General features: G+C 35.9%; 1 protein-coding gene across 2 annotated transcripts in view; it reads right to left on the reverse strand.

The window, feature by feature from the left end:
• Nucleotides 1–17,623, reverse strand: part of DDX10 (DEAD-box helicase 10) — a 315,320-nt gene that overhangs the window by 192,819 nt on the left and 104,878 nt on the right. The gene's annotated exons all lie outside the window — the stretch shown is intronic.

Below are 17,623 nucleotides of genomic sequence, written 5' to 3' on the forward strand. Positions count from 1 at the left end.
GTGACAACTAACATTAGAGGCATAAAAATACACGAAACTATAATACTAAACAGTGGATAGAATTAAAGCATTCCAAGGGTCTCATAGTATACAAGATGGCAGAGAAAATGGTTAATTTTAGATTTAGTTAAGTCAAGTATGCATTTATCACATGAAGGGTAACCAAAAAGTCTGAATAAGTTTAAGATAAGCAGATAGACATAATAAACTAAAATGTACTATGGTGTGACAACAAATAAATGTGGATACTGATATAGACCTTTTTGTGTTTTACAAACTCCCACTCTTCCTCAGAGTATTTCTCATACTGTATGTAACAAGTGTCCACTTGACTTATGACTTATGAGACAATGAAAGTGCCAGTTTTAACACATATAATATTAGAAAAGCTAGACTTTTTTCTCTCAACAGGAATACATAACAAAAAATCTAATGTTTTCTTCTTGTATCCCAATGGGTTATCCTGCTCTTCACTTTACAAAAAAAAAAATGTATGCCCGGGGTTCTACAGTAGGGACAGCTTCCCCAGATAAAATACTCCTTGACATCACAAACCATGACTAAACTACGGGAAGAAGGGTGAAGGGTGTTCCAAAGAGACATAACAGCATGTACAAAAGCCAAAGGTATAAAACAGCATGGAAAACTAAAAACAGTTTGAGATATGCTAGGACACAAATCTCATCTCCCTGGCATTCTCTCCTAAAAACCAATAGAAGACGCCCTCATCTCCACTGTAAGAGATAAAGCTTCTTCTGATACTAAGTCTAATCTTTTCCACCTTCCCCTCCTCCTAATAATCAATGTCTCATACTCACCATACACTATCAAGTCTCAGATTCCTGAATTGAAAAGTAGACAGGGTTTTATTGTTTGGCCCCAAAGGAATACGTAATCTGAGTTCCACATTATTGGATAGAATGAATTTGCATTACACACATGCACTTTCACACTGCTTTTTTATAGAATGTGCCTGTATAAAACAAGTAATCATGATACTGACTCTCAATAAGCAGGAAGACAGTTCCACAGATGAATTATTTACTGGCTACTGAAAGCACACAGAGATGCCAAGGACTACTAGTGATATATATGTGAGGTCCATATCACTTAGTGTCTCATATTGCTTTCTCTTTCACTCTCCAATATGCAAGTTAAAGTAGCTGGCACTCCAAAATGGAAGATGAACTTGCCCCAAAAACCACTTAAAAGACATCAGGCAATTAGAACAATGACTTAATAAAGAGTTCTCAAAGTAATTAAATTTTCCGTATCCTTGAAGTCATATTGAAACTTTTTTTCAACAAACAGCTCAAGTCCTAATTGTTGCACACCAGCCTAACAAACTAATTACTCTCCATCAACCTTTCACAATTACATTCAGTTGTTTACTCATGTATTCATTCATTCATTCAGTCAATCAGTCAGTCATTCAAATACCCAATGAGTATTAACTAAGTAACAGATACTGGTGCTTGATATCTTGTGATGAAAACAGATGTTACTGTCAATATGACACAGCACTTCCCCAGCTTATTACAACTGAATTTCAAGAACCATAAATTTCAAACTAACATTCTCTCATATTGTTTTATCACACATTACTGTAATTTTGCTCCAAAGCTAAATAATTTGGATGAGAAAAAATACACTCATGTCTAATAGCAATTAATATGATTAAAAAAATGAAAACTAGCTTGCAATAGTTTTCAAGCAAGTGTCCAAAGTCACATGGTATGTATAGACCTACTTTTACCCAGATTGATTAGGTACTTGAATGAAATAAAAAATTTTTTAGAGCCTACGTTCTTTTAATTTCTATTTTAATGGTCATGAAAATGAATTACAAATTAGGCATTACAAATGAAAACTGAAGACTATGTATTATCAGATAAATGGTACAAAATTAATTGTATAGTTATGTGTTAATTTACTACTTTGTGAGGAAGGCTGGTTCTGTGATTGCTCTAATTGCAGACAAAACACAGTTCTGCCCTCACAAGCTTATAAGCTACTGAAGGACAAAGAGGGTACAAAAATAACAAACAAAAGGAAAATACAATTAACTAGAAATGTAGAGGCCTATGGATTATTACATTGGGTAAAAAAAACAATTCAAAATCATTTTTAAAAGTAATGTAGCATCAATTAAATTTAAATAAGGCTTTGCTATGTTAGGAATACAACATGATTATCAATTTTGTAGACACCAATATACTAATGAGAAACTACATTTCCTTAAAACATGGTCAAATTCAACAATTTAAGATTCTTTACAGAACCACCTAAGCCAATCTTCCACTTCATTCAATACCTTCTCACTACACCAAGTAATATGCAAAGCCTATACTAGGCAATTAAATGATTGTTGAATTGCAGACTTAACAGAAAATCTCATTTATTTAGATGTAGATATGATGCTCACATGAAAAATAAGTGCATGAACAAATGTCATGGTTAGTAATAATACCATATTTTGCAATGCAGAAGTAAACTGACATGTATTAAGTACAGAATAACTCTTGAATTTAATAAGAGATTGTCAAATTTCTCAAACTCCAGTCAAAATATTTTATTTCCTCTCAGCAGCTGAAGTGAAACTATGGCTGAAAATATTTTTCTGGGCCAAATGTAAAGACAGAGCACCTAATTTACTTAAAAACAAGTAATACCTTGTTATCTAGTCCTAGGTAACATTTCTGAAAGAGGTGTAAGAAATTTTCTAAAACTATATAGTAATTTGAATATTGAAATTTTTTTATTCATATTCAGATATTATATTTAATTTTTATAGGTTTTAGAATTCAATGAAGGGACAATATGAGGATATAATATAAAACTCCTGGAGCTGCCTACTTTTTAAATTCAGCACCACTGCAGTTGCTTTGTTTGATACTTTGGTCGATTTTAAGCAAGTAATAGATTGTTATAGTCATTGCCTCAGAGTCAAGGTACAAAACCACTTTGAAGAACTAGCAAAATATTATAACTGTAGATTTCTCTGTCTTTCCAGTCTATGCAGAAATCTTGCAATCTTCAGTATAATTTTATTTAATTTAAAAGTCAATTAAAATCTTGTACAAAAGTTAGTATCTTGATAAAAACAAAGAAATGAAAACAAAATTTTAAATTATAATTCATGTAATTTGTTTTCATGTGCATGTCCTGTCTGGTAAAAGAATGTACTTTTAAAGAACATACTTTGTAAATTCTAAAGCTAATGGAAGGAATAGAGTTTTAACTACATGTTGCAATTTATAGCAGAATCACTATAGATATGACACAAATGATGTCATTTTATCTAAGCAATTATTCATTGTTCATGGTAAGTTTTCAAATTACAGATTTTTAAAGAGACAAAAAGTAATGTTAAAGAATGATTTCATGTCCCATTTCATTCCATCTCAAATTACATTTTTCATTTCTTATATTTATGGTGTCAAGGTAGCATTTGTTTTTGTTCTTTTCCTAAGCTTTGTTTTGTATTTATTGTTTCGCCCTTTGAATGACCTGCTAATTTGCAAACATAGTGAAATTGATCTGAGCTATAGTGAACTTTATCTTTTTAAACCAACTTCAAGATGCTATTTCTCATTCCTCCTGCAACAGAATTAATTCACAACCCCTGTAACATCTCTCTCTAGCTCTTCATCTTCTGTTCTACTTAGCTAAACCAAAAATCCCCTAGAAAGGGTAATAGTCTTTGGTGTTGTATTTGATTATTCCATAATAAAAGAGGCAAACTTCATTTTGCTGCTAATCTAAAATAGCATATATTGCTCTACAAAGGCAATTCTCAAACGTTTGAGTCTGGGGTTTTGAAATAGAAAGATTTTTCATCCAAAAACCTACCAAAAGTTTTAGATGTTTTGTCTTCAAAACAAAAATGGTCTATTTCCACAAATCCCATCATTTTCACTCTTCTCCTTTTAGGTTTAGCCAATAAAAATAATAAGACCTCTATATTTGGAAAGGTTAACACCTGTTAATTTGTATTTTCTACAAATTTGAAACCTGCTAAAACACAGGATATTCTCTCTTGAGTATCAGCTACTGCTACACAGTTTTAAACCGGAACTATTTAATGCAATTAGGTAGAGAGTGTTTACAGGGAGTAGAAACCTATACACACATTTTGAGCAGAATCAAGTATTTTCTCACCCACTTCTTCCTTTGATCTCCCTATTAAAATAGAACATACTATCCAATGATTCACAACTCAATTTACAAATTCAATTTTAAAAGTCCACTGTTCTTTCATCAAATGACGTTGGCTATATCAAAGCACAGCTACATTACACTTCAAAAATACAGTTTTCTTCTAGCCCATTTAAAAATGAAGCCAAATCAATTCAACATTGGAAAAAGCATGGTGCTTACTGATACAGTGAATCCTTAACATGTATATTCTCAAGTGTTAAGCATCCCCTAACATCTCTATGACCACAGATCTCTCACCTGGAGATCTGATTAGTCAGTCTAATTCGTGATTATTAACACATTGTTTCTGGCAATGGAATGGCTTACAGATTTTTTTTTTAATGTCTGTTACTATGGATTCTCCTTAAACCAAGGAGAGAGAGACTAAGTAAAAAAGCTCATATGAAGATGACCTTCAGAAAGGCCCATGAAATTAGACATCAGCGCCTCCCATTCCATTATTGGAGCTATCAGCTTCTCAGTACAACTGCTGCAGGGCAGTCTGGTCTGCAACCGATGGAACTGAAACCAGCAGAAGAACAGCCCAGGCCCTGCTCTGCATCTGTTAACTAAGCACCTGCTCTGCCGGGCCCAGTGATGTATGCCAGGGATGCCCACCCAGCTCCTGCTCTGCATGCACTATGGTGGAAGTCTGTTCCAGAATCAATGAGAACAAAGAGGCTGCAACAAGGGAAGAGAGAAGACTCACATGGAGCACAGTTGCTTTGTGACTAGAATTTATTTCTTTGAAGCATGGCACAGAAACTCAAAGAGACTCTAATGGGAATCAAATTATTCTATAGGAATAGGAAAAGAAAGAAAGGCAGCACAGCCAACTTTTGACATTATAAGGAATAACATTGTTCTAAAAAGAGAAAAAGGAAGGGAACATTCACGGTCAGCCAATTAGTGTTCACCATGGGGATGTGAAATAAAGACACTTAATGTATGAAATCCGGATAGAAATGTACATAATTTTTATACAGACATCAAAAAAACAAAAGTGAGACCACTGCTCTAGAAAGTACTTTGCTTTCCTCTAACTTTAATCAGGATCATTTACTTACCTTCAACAAGAGGTGTTTCATCCACACAATGAAGCCAGTATAAAGGTATTTTGAGAATATAGGGCCTTTAATTTGGTAATCAAGTTCCCCTTAGTCTACAAGAAAACCTCTAGTTGGCCAGTAAATTATATCCTTTCTAGGTTTTTAATCTTTGTTCCCTAGTGTTAAAGCCTCGGTTTCTAATCTACACTGATAATGACCAATTCCCATTATAACAGTGATCCCAGCAACAGAAAAGGATATATTATCGTATAATCCCTGGTTGGTTTGTGTGCTTGTTTTCACAAGCACAATATAAGTGAACCACAGTTTGCCTGACAGCACAATTCTCCTAAATGGGAAAGTAAGTCAAGGAGGAATAATTACCCATTCTATTAAGTTCTGTTACCTAAATAGGGACTGCTAATCTATTTCCGCCTCACTAGTACATATCTGTTTTATATATATTTTAGCATTACCAAGTGAACCAAACAGAACCATTAGGAATAAGAATACACCCAAGCATCAGAAATTTAGAGCAAGGAAAGAAACTAAGAGATCATCTTGTACAACCAACCCTCTCCTGTCTGTTATGAGAACAACAGAAATTAAGAGTCTAATTGAGAAAACTTAAATAGCAATTTGATCAAAGTCAATAACAAATAACTTATTAACTGAAACTGGTGTGCACACCATATTTAGAGTAGTACTACTTCAGAATAAAATAGATACTTCTTTGGGGTACCCTAGTTTCTTTATCTTGCTACCACAGAGGCTCTGAGAATATCTAACAAAAGCAGAACACACTACACATCTACAGAACTCCAAGGATTTAATCCATCTAGCAAAACTATTCAAAAAATTAAAAGAGCTAAATTTAAAGTGAGCAATCCACACTGGCTCCTAGTGTTCATTCCTTTTTCTTCCCTATGTTGGTCACACCTACTTAAGTTCTAGAATTTTAACCAAAAATTAATGCTAGCTTGCAAGTGTTTACTGCCAGGACCTACTTCACCTTAAAAAATAAGAAATCTTTGCACTACATACCATTCTTTTAACTTTCAGCACTTCTTTATAGATCTTCCAGTATTATTCAGTGACTCTATGAACGTATCTAAAATTCTCTTCAGAAGCCAAGCACATAATTCAATAATGCCAAAATTAAGTCTTGATTGTTTTAGGTAGAGGGATGCAGGGAGAAGTGAGTAACATTAAGGGGCCAGGAACATGAAAAGAAATCCAGGAATGGCTCATACCTAGATGACATCAAGTTCCTGGACATCATTCAAAAGGTTTAAATATTTAAGTTTACTTCAGTTCAGTTGAAACTGGTTGACAGCTTAATATATAACACGTATAGAAATCACTAAGAAAGGGAATTAACTGTCATTTTGACATATTTGAGCCTTTTTTAGTAGTAAGGTCATAAAGACTCTTTGTCCATTTGAATATCTTCTTGCAAGTATTATTGGAGAACTAAATGCTTTAAGACTTCATATCATTAAAGGCAATTCAATTGCCTTTCACTTCAATTCAATTCAATTCAATTGCTCCTTCAATTGAATACTTAAGTCATTACAATTTTTATTATGTACTGGATACACACGCAGTATTACCATAGCACCTAAGTTAGAATACAAGTCAACCAGGAAATGTTTTTAAATGCGCAAAAATTCCTTTCTGCAACTTGACTGAATACACCTAATATTTAAAATAAGATCAAGTTGTTCACTCTCTAACTGGAGCTTTGCTGTGTCCACCAGAAAGTGATTATGGCAGTTCAGGAGGGGTTTGGGACATGTTGTTAAAGAAAAGTTACCTCTCATTCATACGTGGTAGGCTGTAATATTAATGTTCTCAACATAAAGAGATTTGGTAAATGAATCAGATTTAGTAAATGAACCTTTATTCATGTACACTTACGGGATACCCAGAGCACTGCTGGCTATGACTCGCTCTTAATTCTTCATTCAAATACGTGCAGGCCTTCTTCTTTCTTTAATAATTTAACAAAATTAACAACAGCAGGGTCAATCCAAAAGCAGGATTACTACTCTAATCCAAGTGCCAAAATTAAGCCTAAGACATCCCAGGGAACAATAAATATCAATATTATTATTTCTTTATAAGAGCAGTAAGTCAAACTTTGATTTTTCATATTTTTCATATTTTTCATTATCACTACAGAAAACATTACTTAATGATTTATGACAAATAATACCTTATTTTCCATTCTTAGTAAAATCTGCCATGATAATATATTGTGGTTCCACATAATATATATTCAAATTTCCTGAAATATACAGCTTTCCATGCTAACAATAAACTTTGCTTCTTACTACAAGATACTCCCACTATCTGATGGTCCTTTCTTATTCTGTCCCCAAGTGGAAGAGGCCAAAAGATATGCAAGTTGGAACAGAAACAACACTACAGTTGCTGAAATGTCTCACAAAGAGAATACACCTGGATTCATACTTGGCCTTTTCTCTAAAACATTCACTGCCCTGATACAGTGGTCCATATGTTTTCTGAGCACCCCAACTAAAAAAGAAATTGTAATCAGTCATCTCTTGATCACTGAGGACAACAAAGTAACAGAGAAATTGCAATCTCACCAAGCCAGAAGTGAAATCATTCTACATCAAGGAAATTTTATATTAGAGAGGATTCAAAGTCCTTAAGGTCTTTACAAGTTAACACTAACAGCCATTTAGAAAAAAGTTCAGAACCAAAGAGAACCACATGTGTGAAATAAAAATCTCACTCCAGGTATTGCCATGCAAAATGAACTGTCTCATAGACCACTAGAAAGAAAGAGAGAGACAACATAGCTGCTCTAAACTACTATTGTCCAAAAGAAGAGAGAAAAACAGAAGTATCTGATAAAATGATTTTCATATGGAACCAAATGATGTCAGGCTTCATAGAACTACCCTGCTTTGAATATACAACAGAGCTAAGGAGTGATCCACTGGTTCATTCATTCTTCAAGGATGTTCACACTATTGCCACATTTGGAGAACAAGAGCAGAAAACCAACAAAGTCCTTGAAGATTCTATCACACTCCAAAATAAAAGCCATTTGAATTACATGTACCACAAAAATAATTAAAAATTAAAAATTAAAAAATGATGTGGAAACATTTAAAATTGAAATAAAAGCTATCTGAAGTAATCAGAATTTCAAAATTGTTTTCATTTTATATCTCATATTTGTGCCTTTTTCTACAGGTCTTGGTAAAAAGCCATTATACAAGTTAGGTTTTGTCATACTGCTAGAGCTCCAACAGCATGTAACTAAATTACTTTGTTTATTCAATCTATTCCAAGACTTTTCACATCATTTCAAAGAATCTTTAGGTGAATAGCCCTGCCAATCATAGAGAAAATAACCATCAAAATAATCCTTGAGAAAGAATAGACAGCAAAAGCTAAAAATCAAACTTGATACTTTTTCTATAATTGTAATAAACTTGATATATAATATTATATTGGTTTCAGATGTTTAACACAGTGACTCAATAATTATATACATTATGGATGCTTACCACAGTAAGTGTAGTTACCCCATTACCATACCAAGATATTACACTGTTACTGGTTAGAGTTTCTATGTTGTACAAATACTTTCTGAGAACAGAGAGAGAGGATTTTCCCATTCTTAAACTCTTTAGATATCTCTTAAACCTCTGCTCCAAGAAGTCATTCAACTGTGAGTTTTTGGGAGGTAGACAAGGTAGGTAAGCATCTTCCCTGGGAGGCCCTAAACCTTATGTTTTTAAAGGAACAATGCTATGTTACACTTAGTAAAATCATGACCTAAATGACAACACACATATAAATATGGAACATCAAAAGAAACTGGTACAAACTAAAATCCCACAAACACCAGAAAAAGGGCCAAATGAAACTGAACTCATCAATCTTCCTGAAAGAGATTTCAAAATAAAACTCATGAACAAGCTAATGGGGCACAGAAAAATATTTAAGAACTGGGTAGAATTCAGGACTGAGATTCAATCATTAAAGAATGCAATATCTGAAATGAAACATACAACTGAGGGATTTAAAAGCAGTTTAGATGTACTAGAGGAGATGGTAAATGGAACAGAAATTAGAGAAGAGGAATAAAAAGCTGAGGCACAGACAAAAAAAACGTCTAGGAATGAAAGAATACTGAGAGAACTGTGTGACCAATCCAAACGGAGTAATATTTGCATTATAGGGGTACCAGAAGAGGAAGGGATTAAAAAAGAATAGAAAATGTCTTTGAGGAGGTAATTTCTGAAAACTTTCCCAATCTGGGGAAGGAGATAATCTCCCAGGCCATGGAGGTGCACAGATCTCCCAACACAAGGGACCCAAGGAAGACAACAAACAGAAGACATACAATAATTAAAATAGCAGAGATCAAGGACAAGGACAGAGTATTAAAAGCAGCTAGAGAGAGAAAAAAGATCACATACAAAGGAAAACCCATCAGGCTATCATCAGACTTCTCAACAGAAACATACAGGCCAGAAGGTAGTGGCATGATATAGTTAATGCAATGAAAGAGAACGGCCTCGAAACAAGACTACTCTACCTGGCAAGATTATCATTAAAATTTGAAGCAAGGATTAAACAATTTCCAGATAAGCAAAAGCTGAATTTACCTCCCACACACCACCTCTACAGTGTATTTTGGAGGGACTGTTATAGATGGAAGTGTTTCAAAGGCTAAATAGCTGTCACCAGAAGAAATAAAACCACAGAAAAAGAAGCAGAACAATTAACTGCTAAGCAGACAGAAAATCAAATCAATGACCCCCAAAGTCAGTAACGGGATAGAAAAAGACTACAGAATATGATACCTAATATATAAAGAATGGAGGAGGAAAAAAAAAAAGAACCTTTAGACTGTGATTGTAATAGCATACTAAGTGACTTAAGTTGGACTGTTAGATAGTAAGGAAGTTACCCTTGAACCTCTGCTAACCAGGAATCCAAAGCCTACAATGTCAATGAGTACATACCTATCAATAATCACCCTAAATGTAAATGGTCTGATCTGAATGTACCAATCAAAAGACACAGAGTCACTGAATGGATAAAAAAAACAAGACCTGTCTCTATGCCGCCTACAAGAGACTCATTTCAAATGCAAAGACATACACAGACTAAAAGTAAAAGGATGGAAAAAGATATTTCATGCAACTAATAGGGAGAAAAAAGCAGGAGGTGCAGTACCTGTATCAGACAAAATAGATTTCAAAACAAAGAAAGTAACAAGAGACAAAGAAGGACATTACATAATGATAAAGGGGTCAATCTAACACGAAGATATAACCATTATAAATATCTATGCACCCAGCACAGGAGCACCAACATATGTGAAACAAATACTAACATAATTAAAGGGGGAAATAGAAAGCAATGCATTCATTTTAGGAGACTTCAGCACACCCTCACTCCAAAGGACAGATCAACCAGACAGAAAATAAGTAAGGAGACAGAGGCACTGAACAACACATTAGAACAGATGGGTCTAACAGACATCTACAGAACTCTATACCCAAAAGCAGCAGGATATACATTCTTTTCAAGTGCACATGGAACATTTTCAAGAATAGATTATATGCTAGATCACTAAAAGAGCCTCAGTAAATTCAAAAAGATTGAAATTGTACCAACAGGCTTCTGAAACCACAAAGGTATGAAACTAGAAATAAATTACACAGTGAAAATGAAAAGCCGACAAACACATGCAGGCTTAAAAACATGCTCCAAAATAACCAAGAGATCAATTACCAAATAAAAACAGAGATTTACCAATATACGGAGACAAATGACAACAATTCAACACCAGAAAATCTGTGGAACACAGCATAGGCCCTGCTAAGAGGAAGTATATTTGAATACAAGTCTACCTCAAGAAAGAAGAACAATCCCATATGAACAATCTAAACTCACAATTAACAAAACTAGAAAAAGAAGAACAAATGAAGCCCAAAGTCAGTAAAAGGTGGGATATAATAAAGGTAAGAGCAGAAATAAATAAATCGAGAAGAATAAAACAACAGAAAGAATCAATGAAAGCAGGAGCTAGTTCTTTGAGAAAATTAACAAAATAGATCAATCACTAGCCAGACTTACCAAGAAAAAAAAAGTCTACACACATAAACAGAATCAGAAATGAGAAAGGAAAAATCACTACAGACACCACAGAAATACAAAGAACTATGAGAGAAAACTATGAAAAATTATATGCTAACAAACTGGATAACAGAAGAAATGAACAACTTTCTAGAAAAATACAATCTTCCAAGGCTGACCCAGGAACAAACAGAAAATCTGAATAGACCAATTACCAGCAGGGAAATTGAACTGGTAAGCAAAACACTATCTAAGAACAAAAGTCTTGGACCAGATGCTTCACCGCTGAATTTTATCAAACATTTAGTGAAGACCTAATACCCATCTTCCTTCATGTTTTCCAAGAAATAGAAGAGGGAATACTTCCAAACTCATTCTATGAGGTCAGCATCACTCTAAAACCAAAATGAGGCAAAGACACCACAAATAAGGAAAATTACAGACCAATATCCCTGATGAACATAGATGCAAAAACACTCAACAAAATATTAGTAAACCGAATTCAGAAATACATCAAAAAGATCATCCATCATGATCAAGTAGGATTTATTCCACTGATGCAAGGATGGTACAATATTCAAAAATATATCAACATCATCCACCACATCAACAAAGAGAGAGATAAAAAGCACATAATCATCTCCACAGATACTGAAAAGCATTCAACAAAATTCAACATTCATTTATGAAAAAAACTCTCAAGAAAATAGAGGGCACGTACCTCAACATTATAAAGGCCATATATGACAATGAGTCAATGAGTTTGGTCAAAACTAGGCATAACACAATCACAAGACTATGAAGAGAAACTCCTTCATTAAGGTTGACACCAAGGAAGACAGCTGCACTTTTCCATAGCTGTGGGGCTTTCTCAGCCACAGAATCTTGGCTATGTGGACCTAGGAACTTTGAAAAGTATGGAATTTATCATAATTCAACAAAGAGTGGCATGTGCACACATCTGTTTCCAAATCCCATAAACAGTCTTCAAGACTACAAAAATAGAGTTACCAGAAAATATTTTTAACTGGATTAATTACATAACATTATTGTTAACAGGTCTAGCTTATATACACAAATAGGTATACAAAAGATGGTGACCAAGTTTTTATAAAGCAAAGGATTTTGAGACGCAACATGAATTGTGGAAAGGAGAACAAACATTTCTTCCATAGACGTAGGAAAAGAGGAAGAAAATGGAGATAAAGGTGAATGCAAACAGGCTGATGCTCTGGTTTGGAGAATTCTTTGTAGGGTCAGATGGGAGAGTTCTGTAATTGGACTGGTAAAATTATGCCTGTGACAACCTACTGAAGCCATAGACCCACAGGCTCCAAAATGTCATCAGCTTCCCAACAGAGTTCCTTCCTCAGCAGCCTTCCCCCGTCTCCACAACGTGAGGAAACCCAACTTCACTGAGAGGTACAACAAAGATGCAGACTAGAATCTAATGCTCAGTGTTTTGCTGTATTTTTCCCAACTTTCAGAAAGTCGGGAAAGAAAATGTGTGTCAGGCTGCTTGACAAACTACAAGAAACATAATTCTACTTAATGACTTTATAATTTATTCTCCTTTAAATAAGACCAAGAGAATCTGAAAGTAAGATATAACTAGACGAAAGAACTGCGTTTTTTCCACTGTAGGATTAGTCAAAAAATCCCACTGGGCCATCAAGCAAGCACAAATAGATACTCTAAAAACCTAATGAGAATACAAGCTTTTTGGTTTTAAACAGGCTGCACTAACATGGACTTCCAAAAGTAGCCAACATGAAGTCTAGAGAAAATCATTTATAGCTCTAGCATATCTGCAGCTAACAAATCTGACGTAAGAGCAAAACTATAACAATATTACAGGAACAAAGTTAGCAGTGCAGTACTTTGTAAAACAAGAATTGGGTGAAGTCTACAATATCTTAAATCAACAGACAAATCCAACTATATGAAGCAACCTAAAAGCTAAACAGCTCAGTGAAGTGAGTAAATTAACTTGCATGAAAATACAGGGTAAATTTCAATTTATGTCAGATCTATTCAGTGGCCTTATTCTCAAAACAGCTATAAATTTGAATTTCATTATACTTACAATCAGATTAAAGCAGATGAAGAATGCAATTTGGTCCCAACAAGTTTGACATCCAGCTGTACAAGGTTTCACAGCACTGGTAAATTCTCTATGTAAGAATCACCCAGGCCCATGAACAATCTCAGGTTGTGAATTTCATTCAATCAGTGTATGAAAAATAAACATGTATTAACCAACAGACATCACATTCAATAAAGGTTACTGAACATTAACCTTCCTGTCTGTGGTTTGAACAGACATCTTTAAAGAAGAGAACTACAGCAGCACTAATGAGACCAGTATAGCCAGAGGCAAACAATGAAGGCAGAAGGTGTAAACTTCTAACAGAATAATCTTGGAATAGTTCCTTCTACCTTTTCCTTTATTTCAGAATTCAAAGAAAAATTCTGTAGTGAAAACAGCTGATATTTATGTGTTGAGCACCTGTCATACCATACACAATTCTCTTACTGAATTCTTAGAACAAGCCTTTGAGCAACTACTGTTATTAGCCCCATTTTCCAGAAAGGACATTAAAGGGAAGAAAAATAGTAATGCCCAAGTCACAAAATTGACAAACAGCTGAGGCAAGATTTGAATTCACAACTGATAACCATTCTAACATACTCACAAAAGATAAGCTTCTTCATGTAAACATCAAAAACAAATATCTAAGGAAAAATAAAATAACTATTTAAAATGTATCTGCAAGCTCAACTTGCTCAGGGTAGGCAAACTTTTTCTGTAAAAGACCAGATAATAAACATTTTAGGCTTTATGGCCCACATGGTCACTACCACAACTATTCAACTCTACTGTTGCAGCTAGAAAGAACTATAAACAAATGGGCACAGCCGTGTTCTAATAAAACTTTATTTACAAACACAGGACAGATTTATATCAGGGACCACAGTTTGCCAACCCCAGGCTAGTTCATAAGCAGATTTTTAAAGTTTCAGTATACTATATAACTCATGACTCCCATTAAATCAATTACAGAAAACAAAAATCTGTACTAAGCTATAAGAAGTAACATCAACAGCCCTCTTAAGGACAAGTGGTTTTATTTGCAGAAAGATTTTTATTTTTGCTGTTCAAATGCATTGTTTCAATGTTAAGAGCAGATTTCTCTTTGCAGCCTCTCATGGACACCTCTAGGTTTTTCTAAATCCTGAGGAAAGATAGCAGTTCTTGCCAAGAACAGGTTTTATAAATCCACAACAGTCTGCACCAGAGCTACTGCATGGCCTACATTCACCCCTGGCCCACATTTACTCGCCCTCACCAGCACCTTTTCTGTTAGGGTTGGGGTCGTGACATTCAGCCAACAAAATCACATTTCCTAGAACCGTGAAGGCAGGAAGCACTTCAGTTAGTGTATACAAATTATACAGATGTAAATGTATCAGTCTCAAAACTCAACCTTTCCTGATGCTGACTTTCTGGTTTTTACCTACTATCCTCCTGGCTGCCAGCCCAGTTAGGTACAGGGGACAGAGCAGTAAACAAGGTTTGCCCTCTGTCCTCATAGACCCCCCAGGCTAACCAAAAAATAAGAAAAGGAATCTATGACCCTTCTACTGCTCACCTTATTCTTACTCTCTCTCTCACCTATAGCTTAATGTACAATATGTCTTAAATTACTTTCCTTCCCTCATATTCCTAATGCTACCAGTCTAACCTGACTCTTAACCATCTATTATCTATTTAATTTCCAAATGTTTTTAATCACTTGCACCTTCTAGGAAATTTTAAATATGCACCCAATACACATTTTGACTTATATTTGTTTGACAATAGATGTGGGTATATATAAAATCAAATATATGTGGGTATATATAAAAACAATATGGGGGGAAGAGCCAAGATGGCAGCGTGAGTAGGACAGAGGAAATCTCCTCCCAAAACCATATATATTTTTGAAATACAACTATTCTTAAAAGAGAGACCAGAAGATACAGGACAACATCCAGGCTACATCTACACCTGTGAGAATCCAGCACCTCACGAAAGAGGTAAGATACAAGCCGCGGCCCTCACTCCAGCTCCCGGTGGGACCCAAGCGCCCCTCACCCCAGCTCCCAGGGGGAGGAGAGAAGTTGGAGCGGGGAGGGAGAGGGAGCCCAGGACTGCTAAACACTCAGCCCAAGCCATCCACACCGGGAGCGCAGTCACACAGTGCATGGAGTGCTGGATACTAGGGAAAGAGGACAGTAAGAACTGTGAGTGGGTTCCCACAGCCAGCGCCCCTGGGACAAAAGAAAAGCAAGTGCCCTTTGAAAGTATTAAAGGAACAGGGACCCCACAGCTGGATGGAAACATCCCGGCACAATCAGCCTAGCAGCTGGGAATCCCGGGGAACTCCGGGCGCCCTAACCCTCTGGGTGGAAGTGGAGCTTGGAGGCCCCTCAAGGCAATAAACAGCCTCCCATCCGCTCCCCCTCCAGGTGGCCCCACCATCATGGAGCAGCCTGAGAGTAGCCACAGCCATAGCAACCGCGAAGCTTACTCCCCAGCGGCCCGGGCAAGAATCAGAGACACCATCTGCATGCAACTGCCCAACACATGCCAATAGGGGTCACTGTTCTCCCAGGAGAGGAACACGAGCAGCAAGCAGGAAGGGATTTTGTTCTCCCAGCTGACGCACATGCCATCTGCCCATCACCATGAAAAGGCAGAAGAATTTGATTCAGACCAGAATCACACAGACATCCCCTGACAGGGAACCTGGGGAGACAGACCTAACCAATCTTCCTGAAAAAGAATTCAAAATAAAGTCATACCCATGCTGATGACTTGCAGAGAAATATGCAAGAGCTAAGGAGGGAGAATACAGAAATAAAACAATCTCTGGAAAGACTTAAAAGCAGAATGGACTAGATCCAAGAGGCCAGTGATGGAATAGAAATCAGAGAACAGGAACTCAGAAAAGATGACGCAGAGAGAGAAAAAAGGATTTCCAGGAACAAAAGAATACTACGAGAACTGTGTGACCAATAGAAATGGAAGAATATCCACATTATAGGGGCACCAGAAGAAGAAGAGAGAGAAAAAGGGATAGCAAATGTCTTTGAAGAAATAAGTGCTGAAAACTTCCCCAAACTGGGGGAGGAAATAGCCTCTTAGACCATGGAAGCACACAGAACTCCCAACACAAGGGACGCAAGGAAAACAACACCAAGACACATTATGATTAAAATGGAAAATATCAAGGACAAGGAAAGAGTATTAAAGGCAGCCACAGAGAGAAAAAAGGTCACCTACAAAGGAAAACCCATCAGGCTATAATCAAACTTCTCAACAGAAACCTTAAAGGCCAGAAGAGAATGGCATGATATATTTAATGCAATGAAACAGAAGAGCCTTGAACCAAGGATACTGTATCCAGCACGATTATCATTTAAATATGAAGGAGGGATTAAACAATTCCCAGACAAGCAAAAGTTGAGGGAATTTGCTCCCACAAACCACCTCAACACGGTATTCTAGAGGGATTGCTCTAGATGGAAGCACCTCTAACGCAAAACAGATGTCACCAGAGAAAATAAAATCACAGGAAAGAAAGCAGAACAACCAAAAACTAACTAAAGGCATAAAATAAAAAAAGCAGGACCCATCTATATGCAGCTTACAAGAGACTCACCTCAAACCCAAAGACATGCACAGACTAAAAATCAAGGGATGGAAAAAGATATTTCACACAAACAACAGGGAGAAAAAAGCAGGTGTTGCACTACTGGTATCAGACAAAATAGACCTCAAAACAAAGAAAGCCACAAGAGATAAAGAAGGACACTACATAACAATAAAGGGGTCAATCCAACAAGAGGATATAACCATTATAAATATATATGCACCCAATACAGGAGCACCAACATATGTGACACAAATACTAACAGAATTAAAGGAGGAAATGGAATGCGATGCATTTATTTTAGGAGACTTCAACACACCACTCACAGCAAAGGACATACCCACCAGACAGAAAATAAGTAAGGACACAGAGGCACTAGAACAGATGAACCTAATAGACATCTACAGAACTCTACATCCAAAATCAACTGGATACACATTCTTCTCAAGTGCACATGGAACATTTTCCAGAATAGACCACATACTAGGCCACAAAAAGAGACTCAGTAAATTCCAAAAGACTGAAATCCTACCAACCAAC

Source organism: Manis javanica, chromosome 6, assembly GCF_040802235.1.
Source record: "Manis javanica isolate MJ-LG chromosome 6, MJ_LKY, whole genome shotgun sequence".
In the NCBI taxonomy this organism is placed as follows: Eukaryota; Metazoa; Chordata; class Mammalia; order Pholidota; family Manidae; genus Manis; species Manis javanica.